This window comes from Lissotriton helveticus, chromosome 3_1 (assembly GCF_964261635.1).
Source record: "Lissotriton helveticus chromosome 3_1, aLisHel1.1, whole genome shotgun sequence".
Classification (NCBI taxonomy): domain Eukaryota; kingdom Metazoa; phylum Chordata; class Amphibia; order Caudata; family Salamandridae; genus Lissotriton; species Lissotriton helveticus.
In genome coordinates this window covers 767,109,033-767,123,258 of record NC_136061.1, presented here as the reverse complement: position 1 = coordinate 767,123,258, position 14,226 = coordinate 767,109,033, and the positions used below count along the sequence as shown (strand labels likewise).

Here is a 14,226-nt window from a genome sequence, read left to right as displayed (position 1 = left end):
CGGGGATATGAAAATAAGCGTCCTGCAAGTCCAACGCTACCATCCAGTCTCCTGGGTCCAGGGCAGCTAGGACCTGAGCTAGTGTCAGCATCTTGAACTTCTCCTGCCGGAGGAAGCCGTCGACGTTCCGCAGATCCAAGATAGGGCGTAGGCCACCTTTGCCCTTCTTGGGTACCAGAAAGTAGTGGGAGTAACAACCACACCCTACTTCTGGCCCAGGAACGCGCTCGATGGCCCCCTTGGCCAAGAGGGCCGTAACTTCCTCTTTGAGAAGTGCCAAGTGATCCCCCGACACGCGGTGGTACTGCGGTGGCATGGCTGGAGGGGTCGCCTCGAAGGAGAGGGAGTAGCCCCTTCGGACGATTTGCAGCACCCACCTGTCCGATGTAACAGTGCGCCAGTGGAGGTGGTGATGGCGAACCCTGCCCCCCACTGGCGAACACATGGGCCTGAAAGCTCGGACTAGGAAGGTTTCGAGGCGGATGTTGCAGGGGCAGGTGTGGACTGGCCGCGCCGTTGTCCCCGACCGCCGCCACAGCAGTTTCCACGGCCGCCACCGCGCTGGATGTTAGGCTGCGGTGCGTGGCTGGCAGCACGTGTGGGAGTGCCCCTTCCTTGGCCACGAAAGGACCGAAAGGCACGCGTTTGCTGGCGCGGGGCCGAGAGGCCCAAGGACTTGCCCGTAGCCCTGGAGTCCTTAAAGCGCTCAAGCGCATGGTCTGCCTTGTCGCCAAAGAGGCGACGGCCATCAAACGGCATGTCCATAAGAGTGTTCTGGACATCAGCCGAGAAGTTGGCGGACCTCAACCCAGCGTGGCGACGAATCGCCACCCTCGTTGCCATTGCTCTGCCCAGTGAGTCCGTGGTATCCAGCCCACACCGGATGGAGTACCGTGCCGCATCTCTACCCTCCGCAAGGGCTTGGGTGAGTTTAGTCCAGACCTCCTCGGGACATTGTGGCAGCACGTCCGCAACCGTGTCCCACAGAGAGTGGGTGTAGCGGCCCAAGAGGCATGCGGTGTTGACTGACCGCAATCCCAAACTCAGGGATGAGAATACCTTCTTCCCGTACTGCTCATACCTCTTGGATTCCCGATCGGGGGGAGCCGTCGGGAATGCGGTCTGGGAGTTAGAGGCCTGGATGACCAGGCTCTCGGGGGTGGGGTGGGTGGACAGGAAAGCAGGGTCACCCGGAGCCGGGCGGTGGCGTCTGGCCACGTTCCTATCTACAGGCTGACCTGTAACGGGCCTGGACCAGGTGTCCAGAAGAACATCAGACAAGGCTTCATTAAACGGCAGCAGAGGCTCGGCCAAGTTTGCCTGCGGTTTAAGGACCTCAGTGATGAGGTTAGTCCTCACGGCCGCGACGGGGAGCTCAAGGTGCAAGGCCCTGGCTGCCCGCGTCAACACCACACTATAAGCAGCCCCTCCTCCGTAGCCACGGTAGGAGGGGGAGACAAAACCAGTGTCTGGCGAGGTATCCAGACCACTGGCTTCCCCTAGCTCACCTGACCAGTCCTGATAAGACTGGCACTCCTGTGCCAGAGGGTCTTCAGACCCCTCCCAATCCCCCTCACCACCCATCTCCTGAGACTCAGGACCAAAGGATGGGTCCGGGTCATAGAAGTAGAAATCTCCCATCGTCGTCGGATACGGCGCCGAGCGGCGCCGTTCCCGAATCGAGGGAGGGATCGGGGACGACGCCGGCACCCAAGGGGCCGACGCCGGCAAGGTCATGAGGTCGACCAGCGGTGACCCGGATCCGGAACCGGATCCTGCGGGAGCCTGCGGCGCCGGGCCTGAAGCACCCGACGCGTTGGGGCCGAAGCACCCGAACCGCTGGGACTCCCAGTCGGGACCGCAGAGCCCGAAGGCGCCGCGGAGCCCGACGGAGGAGTGAGCGACCTCATGGCCGAGAGGAAGGCCTCGATCTCCTCCGGCATCGCGTGCTGCCCAGGGACCGTCGGGTATGGAGCAGGCTGCGACGCCCGCGGCTACGGCGGAGCCGCAGGGGCGGTGTCGCCCAAACCCCCGGCCGCATCGCACGGGCATCAGGGGGAGTCGGAAGAGCGATGACGTCTCTTCGAATTCTTGTGCTTACCTGAGGAGCCCGAAGACCGTGGACGACTCCCGGAGCCATGGTGGCTCCAACCCCGCGACCGGTCCCTCGACCTCCTCGTGGACCGGGACCTCGAGCAGCGCGGGGCCGACTGCCAGAGCTTGAGCCGCTTGCGGGACCGCTCCCGCCTAGCCTTAGACGTCAAGGCTCAACAGTCGGAGCAGGCCTTGTCGTTGTGGTCAAGGCCTAAGCAATGAAGACACCGGTGATGGGGGTCGGTAACCGACATCAGTCGGCGCAGGGTTTGAACCCGGGCATCCCTAACGGCACCGTCTGAGTCATACAGACTTCGAAGTAGATCAAAAAAGATCGAAAAAGTTTAGTCAAAAATTGACTAAGGGTACCACTTTTTCCGGATCGGCGCTTGCTGGCGCGGAAAAAAAGAAGAACTGACGTCAGCGCGCGAGGGAGGCGTCTAAGTACTCCGGTGACGTCATTCTGGCACCCACGACGCCGACGACGGACGCGGAGCCGCAGACGACGCCTACCGACACGCAAGGGTACTGCTACGCAAAAGTTTCCGGATCCAGTCTGACGCCTGGGGATATTCTAAGGTAAGGAATCTAATACTAACCTATTTCTTTCAGATAGGCATTCCACCGCAGGCATCATAATATGGATGGCAGTCCGACCGGCGGGTAAGTGGTGGTCGGTCTTTCCATCCGCCACGGTGCCACACGCCATACGAATATAGCAGAGGGTGAAACAGGAACATTTGGTGGGCGGATCAGCACCACCGGGCCAGAGGTGGCAATCCGCCCGTGATTCTAATAGGCCCCTAAACGGATCATCTTCATTCACTGCTGATAAAGATGTCTTTCCACATCTTATATCCTAGCTAGTTGCTTTATTTAATCACTCTCTTTCTTCTCAGTTCCTGCCCTCCATATTTAAGTCTGCCACTGAACTTCTGTTACTAAAGAAATCATCTATAGATCATGATAACTTTGCAAATTTCTATAATATTTCCTTGCTTCCACATCTTTCAAAATATTCCAATGTGTATTGCTTTCTCCCCAGTGTCCTCTCTTCTATAGACAGCTAACCTTCTGCTCTGTCTGGCTTCCATTCTGGACACCAAACTCAAACTGCTTTGCTCTATGTGTCAATATCTCCTGTGCTGCTGTCACAAAAAGCAATCCTTTGTCTAAAAGAGAGTTTTACAGTCGAGTAAAAGGGGAAAAGCTGCAAGGCCTGATGGGCTACCAACAGAGCTGTACAAAAACTTGGGCGATACTTTAATCCCGGCTATGACCATGGTCAGTTAAATTAGATCTTAAGTGTCGGTGTACAACTGCCTAGTTCTTGGGGCGAGGCAATCATTACATTAATATTAAAACTAGGGAAAAATCCTGCCAACTGTGAGCCATACAGACCTATATCACTGTTTAACGCAGACTATAAGTTCTTTGGAAAAGTCCTAGCAGATAGGCCGAGCACAGTCGCAGGTGACATGCTGCACTGTGACTAGAAAGGGTTCGTTAAGGGGAGATATCTGCACAAACTTAAGTACGGCCATTGTCGGCGTGATAGATCTGGCCTTGACGCACTCACTCCCTTTGACACTTATGACCCTAGATGCCACTAAGGCTTTTATAGAGTCAACTGGATGTACTTGGCTGTTGTGAAAAGTAAAACATAGGTAAGAACTTTCACAGAGTCATTCAGTTGATCTAAGATCCATCAGCAAAAATGTTAGTTAATGGCAATTTAACAAAATCTTTTAAAATAACTATGGGCACTAGACAGGGCTGCCCTCTGCCCCCCCTCCTTTTCAACCTCTACATTGAGCCGTTTGCTCAGAAGCTTAGAGACTAGGTGAACATCCCATGCTTTAGGCACAAAAGGAGGGGGAGAAAAGTAGCCTTCTATGTGGATGACATAATGGTATACTCCTCGGACCTCTCTGTTGCCCTGTCTGCCATTTTACAACACACAGAGGAGTTTGGGAAAGTTTCAGGGTACGAGGTAAACACAGATAAAACAGAGATAATGACATGGAATTTAGAGGAGGATCATCACGGGACCAAAAAAGAGATGAGCTATCTGGGGCTGAAGATAGTACAGGGAGATAGAAAAAAATCTAACAAATTCAATATGTCTAATGTTACAAGGGCATGTTTGAGGCCAATGAAGAGCTGGGTTGACCTCCCCCTGTCAATTTTTGGAAGGGTGACCTTGGTCAAAATGACAATACCACCGAAGATTACCTTCTTTTTTAACACACTTCCTTTACATTTTGGCAAACCCTTCATTGATAAAGTTCAGCAGGCCATAAATTCTTTCATCTGGGCCTATGACGGAACAAGAATTCCTTGGAAGAAGCTCCGAAGCAGAAAGGAGAAGGGGGGGGACTATCCCGCCCAGACTTGCAGTATTACGCATGGGCTTTTCAACTGACCCATTCTACAATGCTGCTAAAATCCCCAGACTCCTCTGGTGTGGGGTCCATGTTTTCAGCTATGTTGAAGCGGGCCAATATAGGCAAGGATTGCTTCATGTTCAAGTTCGGAGACCCAAAATACTGAAAAAAAGATCAGGCTCAAGGTGTTACAGGCCATGGCCAGAAGATGGGCCAGCATCAGGCGGGTCTGAGCTACTAATCTAGTCTAGCCCACTTCTAGGACTCTCCAGGAACACCGGATTGTATAAAGGATAATTTAGCGCTGCCATTAAGACATGCTGGGTTTTGCGCATGGGAGACCTTGTCCAGGATGGCACAATATTACCCTGGTTAATGCTACATAATTGTGGGGAAAATCTCAACATTTAAGTATATCCAACTGAGAAGCTGGGCCCAGAATCTGAAGTCTCCAATCAGTATAGGTAACTATCTAGAAGAACATTTCGTGGTGAAACCTCTGGGGAGGAAAGAGGTATCTACCTGGTACTGGGAGATCCAAGATGCCATAGATGGGGACTTCAGACTGGCAGAAGACCTGTGGGCCGTTTGCCTGCCGGGAGTGCAGTGGGAGCAAATGTGGCAAGTATCGATGAGTACTTGGTTTCTTACTGTCAAGCCAGCTTGATTAAGGAGAAATCATCTCTTTTCAATTCACATGGCCTATTTAACACCACAAAGACTGTCAAACATGTCAAGGGGCCTCCTGTTAAATGTATAAAATGTGGATTGGAGAAAGCATCGGATGTTCACATGTTCCAGCAATGTCCGACTATTCTTGAATTTTGGGTGAAAGTCTGTAAGACTATCTCAAACATTTTGGGGCTGCAAGTCAAGGTAAGCCTCTCTGATTACTTTTGGAATCTCAGATGAAATCACAGGCCCTGCTAGATCCTTCCTACTCTATGCCATACTTCTAGCAAGAAGGGATATCTGCTGAAGGTGGGTAGAATCTTCGCTCTCTTCGCAATCTTCGCTCTGCCCATCTCCACCTCCTTGCTATTTCGAAGGTCAAACTGAAAAAGCAGGGTGGTCGTAGACTCAGTTTTCTGGCACCTAAACTGTGGAACTCCCTCCCTCTTCATATCAAAACTTCCGACTCCTTGTTGAGCTTCCGAAAGAGCCTAAAAACGTGGCTCTTTTCAAACTTCATGTAAGCCACCATCCCCACCCTCAATCTTAATCATAGCGCCAGGAAACCTTCGGTGTCAGCGCGCTTTATAAATACAGCATAAGATAAGAATGCACCACTCCAGCACTCTGACTGGTTAGAATCTGTTTGCTCAACATCTAAGTTAGATCTAAGGGGAAATCTATCCAAGAGGAAGAAGGCCATCTGGAACCTTCTATTAAGATGGCTGAATGCAGAGGTGGGAGAAAACAGAAAAGGGTCTTTCATTTTCATAACCTTGCCCTATAATTATACCTCTCTGGATCTTTCTAGGCTGTGATGGATCTCCCCCCCTCCCCTGTTTCCTTAAGTCTTACTAGCAGCTGGCAGTTTCTACCGGACCAAATATGAGAGTGACTTTACCCATTTGGGACAGGACCCTCCTGTGCATAGGCATATCTGCAGGTGGGAGGACGTTACACCTGCTTCCAGGGCTCTTGGGTACAGACGTCTGGAGTGGATATTGTGGTCAGAGGTGAATGAGGACAAAAACATATTTGTCCTAATTCTCTTAGACCTCTCTGCTGCTTGTAACTGGGAATCATTCAGTTATATTAACTTCTCTTTCTTCATTGGGTATTATGAATACTGTTCTCAATTGTGTTTCTTCTAATATTACTAGTCCTTCCTTTACATGTACATCATTCTCTTAATACACTACTCTGCAATTTATTTTGTTGTTTCTACATGTGATCTTGAGTTACACTTCTATGCAGATTTTTCTGAAATAATCATCTTTTTTCTTTTTCTACTTCACTACAGGAATATTCTTCCACTTACTTTTCTTTATTAGACACCTGGATAATATCTAATTTTCTTAATTTTATCCCCTAGAAAACAGAGGTTCTTTTCTTCCCTTCCTACCCTTTGTCTCCAATTTCCAACCAAGGCAACTTCCTTATTCTTCTAATGCATGCAACCTAGGTATTGCATTCAACTCATTGATTGACACTGCATCTCAGATAACATTGTCCTTACGATGTATTTCTGTGTGTTTACTGTCAGTCCATCATCTACCCAGTGAACTAACCCAGGTTTGCTCATTTGTACCTACCCATGAGCTATGGAACACACTTACTTTTAATAAGCCTTTGATAGAACATCTATCATAATATTATCAAGGCTGAACCCTTGCTGTGGTTATCTTTGGCTATCCTATTTTGTTGTACAAGAATGCTTAGACCGCTGGATAGAAGGCAGCAAAATGATACACAATAAACAGGAAAATACAAAGAAGATAAGGTTATAAAAATATAAAGTAAAGGTAACAATGGTAATATCAGGGAAATGGAGTGAGAGTAGTGACAGGTAGGTAGTGCCTTGGAGTCAGAAACAAGAAGGATTGATTGGTTTAGTGTGCTTTCCTACCTAAGGGATTTCCAGGATCATCTGTGATTTACTGCTGGTACAAGTGAATAAAAAAACGATGCCCTCGTTCTTGATAGAAAAACTGGAAAAAAATAATGAATGAGGAGCGATTAAGGAATGAGTGCCCTACGTCAGACTTGCGAAGAAAAAACCCTGGTCTCTCATAGAGCCGGTAGATGGAGGATCCTCTTAGTAGCACCCAGCATACCAACGTGAAAGCAACCTTTCACATACTGTAGACAAATTGGCTTGGCACTAGCATTTCTTGGCTGGACACAGAGGCAGATCTGATCAAAGCAGTAACATTCTGTTTTCAATAAAAAATATTAGCTTTGGGTATAATGGCCCTATCCCTCATCCCATCAGTTAATTTAGCCCTGTTTGTATTCCACCAATCCCGCATATCTATATCTATCAGCATTATCTTATTTAACACTACTTCTACAAGGTAAGAAGCTTAGTTGAAATAGGGCGGAAAGATTAAATGGCTGCGCTTGCATGAATCAATGTTAAGCTAAAATATCAATTTAGCGTCTAATAATGTTCAGTGCTCCAAGCCATTGCTGTATTTAAATTTAACCGCACTGTACCTCAGAGCTCATTCTCGTTTTACCTGCTGTTCATAATTACAGTAAACTGAACACATGACATTTTGAAATGCTTTGAAAATAATGTGATTAATCTTGGTTACATGATATAGTAAATAGATGAACGTTAGTATTCTACTGCGATGCTTTGGGCATCCACATTTACACACATAAAAAGAACACAGAGACCATCTTTCCTAAAAGGTAAATACATAACTTTATAACTATGTTTGTTTTTATGTGGTTATGTCCTAGAAGTAAAAACAAACAGCAATTTAGAACCTTATTAGAGAAGACATAAAACCAATGAAGCACTTTCTATTTACCAACATGTGTTAAAGTCCATTTTAAGAGACCTTAAACAAAAAGGCACTACACTGATAAGTGGTAAGTAGGATCAATATCCAGTTGGTGGCACAAATTGGAAACCAACAATCCTCTTTACAATTTATGTACTGGGAACCCTGCTTCACTGTAGCGGAACCCTGTTTTACTGTAGCGGAGGTCAGACCTTTTACATACATCTTGCTTCATATCAACTTCAATACATATGCATCTCGTTAAGTCCTATCTGCAGTTTACCTGATTATAGAAAGTAATGCATGGCTAGAAGAAATTGTGAAGCAAAAGGATATTTATTATATACTAGATTGGAAGGACACACATTAAACACAAGTGGTCTCATTATAATCCCAACTTTTAGTGGAAATGACACTGCCAATCAACCACATTCCATGTAATATTTTTCTGAGTACTACATACATCAGTGTGCATTCAACTCAGTGTTACCTCCGGAGAGCAGTGACCAAAAATATTGGTTTAGCCTTGTGTGTACAAATACATCTACTAGATTAAGAATGTGTGTCATGTTGGAGTGTACTTTTAAGAAGTAAAGTCGTTCCTTATGGATTGCGATGGAAGCACGTCATAGGAGACTGACTGTGTATCATGTAGGAAACAGCATGAGGAGAGAAAACTAATAAACCACAGTTTGCATAAAAGCTTTATGCGATGTAGGTATTTTTGGCATTCTTCAGAAGTGAAAGAGGCGAGGCTTTTAGATTATGCCATGGACAGTGGAGAAAGATAGGAATCGTATACATTTAAATAAATGACACTCACACAAGAGGATTGTCAATTCTTCTTTAAAAGCATCATAGGTTGGTTTTTGTGCAAATGGGCGGTCGGAAGGTGCTCAAGAGCCTTGGGACGTTTATCATCGTTATGACTATTGTTTTCTTAAATATTGGTGTTGCAAGGAGCAAGTTGTTTCTACTTTGATACGAGGAACATTTTGCTCCTGCTTTTAAGGATGCATTGAATCTCCCAGCCCCCCTGCAGATTGTACTTTTTTTGGCAAAGTAATTAGGAGCTTCCAGAAGCAGAGCTTTCTTTGTGATGCACACAAGTTTATAAAAGCTTCTTGCGTCAGTTGCTAACCACTTTAGTGAGACCAGGATCAGCAAGATGTAGATAAAAGTTCTTGTTGTGGTGGCCAGTCTCGGAGCAGCATGGAAGCTTATTTTGAGGGGAGCTAGATTTATATTCAGAATTCATCCAGAATAGCATTTCCATAATCTCGACAGTAAAAGTACTAAAATTATTAATTTAACATCAGCGCAAGAGATGTATGGTTTGGATTTCTTGGGGACTCAAGGGTAGATATTGTTCTCTTTTACCATGTTACTGATGTGTAATTGAAGATTTTCATTTTTATCTATCTTCTATCTATCTTCACAATTGGGTGTTGCAGTTCAACACTGATTAGCTGAGCAAGAATTTGAGCATGATAGTGCAATTTCGGTGTGATATCAGGAGAAACTCAGTTTTCAGTGGGCTAAGTTTCAAATTGTGATGTAGATTTCAGACCTGGATGCACTCCAATACATTCATTCATTTCACAGCTTCTGGGAAGTTGATTCGTAAACCGAGGGGGGTGTTGTCAGTGTACAAATGATATGAGATGCTAGATTTGTTTATGCTGCATGCCACTGGTTCCAGGTATAGGCTGAAAAGGGCGAAATGAACAGTTAATTCCACGAGGAACATCTTGATTAATAAGTACTCACAATGCCCAAGAAGCACTCTTAAACGTAACTGGTATAAAGCTGTATTTTATAGAAACTTGCTTATAGTAAAAAAAAAAAAAATAAGCATGGGAGCAGAGGCGTAATGCCCTGACACTCGCCACTGGTAATATTATGCAAAGGAAGACTAGGTATCTTTACCTGTCAACACTTTGCTCTTTTATTGATGTTTGGCACAAATTACCAATACATCTTTATCACATCTTATTTCAGATGTCCTAACAATCATCTGAGTTCTGAAAAGATTTCAGTTGTCTCATCTGCATGGAATAAATGAATAATAAAAATGAGATGTTGAGCGAGAAAATATTCTTTAATTGATCTCTAAATTATACTTCTATTAATGCTCCACAAAGACAGATCGTTGTAACTCAATGCATTTTGCACATCTTACTCAGGAGTGTGCCAGGAATAGAACATCTGAAATATAATATATGTGAACAGTAACAGAGCAGTGGAATTCAATTTGACACACGTTAAATAATTCAATTTAACATGTAAACAGGACTAAACAGGGTAACAAGGTTCATTTAGTACATTTTATGTAATGTATGTCCTAGCATATAACATGAAGATTAGATGCCTGATGTTAAGGACACAAGTTGAGAAATTCTTCATCTACATTATTAAATGTCTGTGCGAAGGCCTACAATGGTAAAACTACCAGAAAAGCAAGAGTGCATTTTTTCAGAGCACAAGAGCAGCATAGGAACAAAGAACATGAGAGCCCCAGTTAAAGTGGCTTGAGAAAAGAAACAATATCAACAACATTTGGTTCCAAATTATAGAATAGGTAAAAGCATCAACTAGGTGGCTAATTGGACAAGCTACTTTCCAAACTGGAATGTCACGGTGAGCAATTTAGGATTTAGGCCTAAATCTCTGTACTGGGGTGAATGTATGACATTGTTCTGCATTCTGTCCATCAACTGTTGATTTTACTTTCCAAAACTATAGTGTAAGTATCCAATTTTGATTGAGAAGGGCAGACTGTAATGACAAGCTGTGATTTTGGACAAAGAACCTGCTTTACAAGCATGCTCATCTGTCATGCAGAGTGAACACCAATTGCACTATTAAAAATACCTGCTTAAGTTTCACAATACGCACTGGCCAAATACCAAGAACCCCAACAATCCTATGTATTTTCCACTTGTATTACAGGGCTTCTTTACTGTGGGAGATTTTTTCAGAAAATTCCTAGACATGTCGACCTAGACATACCTTTCTACAATCAAAATATATGTAAATGTACCAATATTTTTTATTTTTTCACAATTGTTCTTTAGCAAACACATGTGCTTACCTTTGGATTCTTAGGATTTCTGGACTAGCTAGGCCTAGACGAGTCTTCTCACTATTGATGGTTGCATTGAGATCAAGATTCTAGTTTCTCATCTAGAGTGGCCGTGCTTTCCAGTTTTTGTACATGCTTCTCTTACTATATGTATTTCTGGCTGCTCTCTCACCACCTGTGGCATGTATGCCTGAGTTTCTGGTCCAGTCCGTAAAGTATTGCTTACAGCCCCGACACTTTTGAGGAAATTGAATTCTTGGGGTTGTTATATACTTCTTCTGGCAAATATGGTTGCCAGGGGAGCCCCCATACCAAGCTCTTGGAACGGGGCTGAGATCATACCCGTTTTTAAAAAAGGAGATAAGTCGCGGCCAGGCAATTATCGCCCAATCAGCCTGATTGACACCTCCCCAAAAATATTTGGCAGGCTGGTTTTAAATAAAATTCTTGATTGGGAATGTAACAACAAAATCTTATCCCACTTGCAGGCAGGGTTTAGAACTTCAATCAGCACGGTCGACCAGGTGCTGCATTTTGCCATGCTGTACTGGAAGTCCGTGCTGATTGGACATGGAAGTTTATATGCCGCTTTTATAGATTTAAGAGCGGCATTTGACCTGGTTCCGCGTTCTACCTTATGGAGAGTCCTTAGTGGCATGGGTTTGCCAGGGCCTCTCTTAACGTTGGTAAAAAGACTCCATGAGCAAAACTATGCACAGATCAGGTGGGGGAGTCCTGGTAATGTTACGCCGCAGTTCCCAGTGGAAACTGGAGTATGCCAGGGCTGCGTCCTGGCGCCAACTCTATTTTCCTTATACATTAATGATGTGGCAAAAATTTTAATTGACTCCAATATTGATGCACCGATCCTTGCTGGAGCTAAAGTCCCTATTTTAATGTTTGCGGACGATTGTCTTTTAGTTTAAAAAACTCTTAGCGGGCTTCAAAATTGTTTGAAGCTTCTTGAAGATTTTTGTACCGCTCGGGGTTTAGAAGTAAACGTGCAGAAATCAAAGTTTATGACTTTTAACGCTTCTAAATCTTTCAAGGGTACTGTGAACATGAATCAGCGTCCTCTGGAAAGGGTCCAAGCCTTTACTTATTTGGGTGTTTGTATTGACCGCAATTTGTCTTGGAAACAACAAATTGAACTGGCCAGCCTAAGACATAGGCAGTTAACTGGAGCCTTGTGCCTTGAACATCAGAAGTCCCATACTAAGCCAATATCTCCGGTACTGGCGGTCTATAATGGTAAAGTAGTTAGCTCCGCCCTGTATGGGGTTAAAATGTGGGGATGTGAAAGTCTCAGGGGGATGTCAATCTCTGAAAATTCCTTTTTAAGGAACTTAATAAAACTACCCCAGAGTACCCCTATGAATCCCCTTTTTTATGATCTAGGGTTATCCCCAATAGCGCTTATAGCATCCTTTCGTCCAGTTTTATACTGGAGGAGGATCTGGACCACGCCGGAACTTGAGATTTTTGCAAGGGGCTTGCTTGATATTATTCGTAGTGACATCTTTCATACGATCAAGTGGTTAGAGCATATTCGGGGCCTCTTGACCAACATGGGTTTGTGGGATCTGTGGGAGGTCCTACAAACTCAAGGTTTCCGCCTAAGAAGAATCTAAAGACCATGTACTGGCAGTTTGTGGTTTCTGGGTCCTACAGGTCTATTGACCCGGGGTCCTTGACCGGAATGTTTTTGGATATTAAGGATGTGCCAAAACTGGAAGCCTTTTGGGACGTTATCTTAAAACCTCTTGACCGTAAATTATATTTTCAACTGAGGATTGGGAGCCTTCCGGTAGGGGCATTCACTAGTAGGTGGTCTCCGGGGGCTAAGGCTGTTTGTCCATCATTTTCAGCTCGCCCGGAAACTATTGGACACCTGCTATTTGAATGCCTAGTGTACATGGAACCCCGGAGAATGTGGCTTCGCCCATTGTGCAGGTTAATGTGTACCGACCGGGGGTCGGTGGCAGTTCGTATTATCCGTTCCTGTACTGATATGACAGTTTGTATAGCGGTGGCAAAATTCTTGGGCTGGGCCTGGGTCATCAGAAGTAGAATGCTCAAAGATTAACATGTAATTCACTGTACCAAAATCAAATTTTTAATCATGTGTATACTTGTTTGATTCCATAGTTGTAATGGATTTAACTGTATAATGAATTTATGGGTTTTATATGTAAATATGTACAATTTTTAAACTTTATTTATATGTCTAAACTTCTAATTGTATGTACTGTTTGCTTTTATGACAATCGTCGAATAAGGCTGTCTGACTTTGACTTTGAGGAAATCGAATTTTTTAATGTAAATTAACCAAATGACAATGTAGAAATGTGTCTTAACATTAGCATGGAAATGCTTGTCAATATAGAGGTTAGAGAAAATTTGCTTTTATTAAACGTGCAAAAAGGAGAAAGATGCTGCATATTTCTACAGAAAGCTCCTGTTTCTGTGGTTCTTTCACTGTTATGCCTCAATATTTTTCGGTACTCCTTTATTTCCCATTTATTAAAAGAAATGCCTTTTTGTAAATCTGAGGAAACGTTATAATTAAACTGTATAAATTAACTTTTTTGTAAAATGTGCTGTTTGCTTCAAAATGTATTTCTTTCCTTCCTCACACCATGTCTTCTTAGTATTTTAGATAGTTACCTCTGCCACAGGCTTATAATAAACGAGTATACTGCTATAGATTAGAGTCTCATGATCTAGTCGGGACATGCTCGATATAAATTTTTCATTTCATACAGCAGCCCATTGTTACACAATGGGATACTGAACATCTAACAGAGTAGGTTTGCAAAGGTTCTCATGAGAACATTCTTAGATGTTTCTTTTTGTAATATGCTGTAGCAACATTCAAATAACATGTTGACCCAGACGTTTATTGTGGGAATCGAGTGAGAAGACAATAGACCATCGGAAGATCTTTTCCTATTGGCTGGAGATAATCTAACATTAAGAGTTTGCAATATGCTTTGTGCTTTTTCTAAATAGTACATGTTCCTACTTAGAGAGGCAATTCATTTTATGTACATCTCCAGCCCACCATGCCCTCTAGCACTTGACTATGCTACTCTTGTCTGAAATTGCTGCGAGCTACTGCGAACAGTGATATTCTGTTATTCTGAAGCTGTTTTGGAGACTTTGTCCATACTGATCATAGCTACTGCTGTGATTA

General features: G+C 44.3%; 1 protein-coding gene across 1 annotated transcript in view; it reads right to left on the bottom strand.

Annotated features, from left to right (window-relative positions):
* TMEM9B (TMEM9 domain family member B) overlaps nucleotides 1-14,226 on the bottom strand; it is a 231,768-nt gene that overhangs the window by 49,952 nt on the left and 167,590 nt on the right. The window lies entirely within an intron of this gene.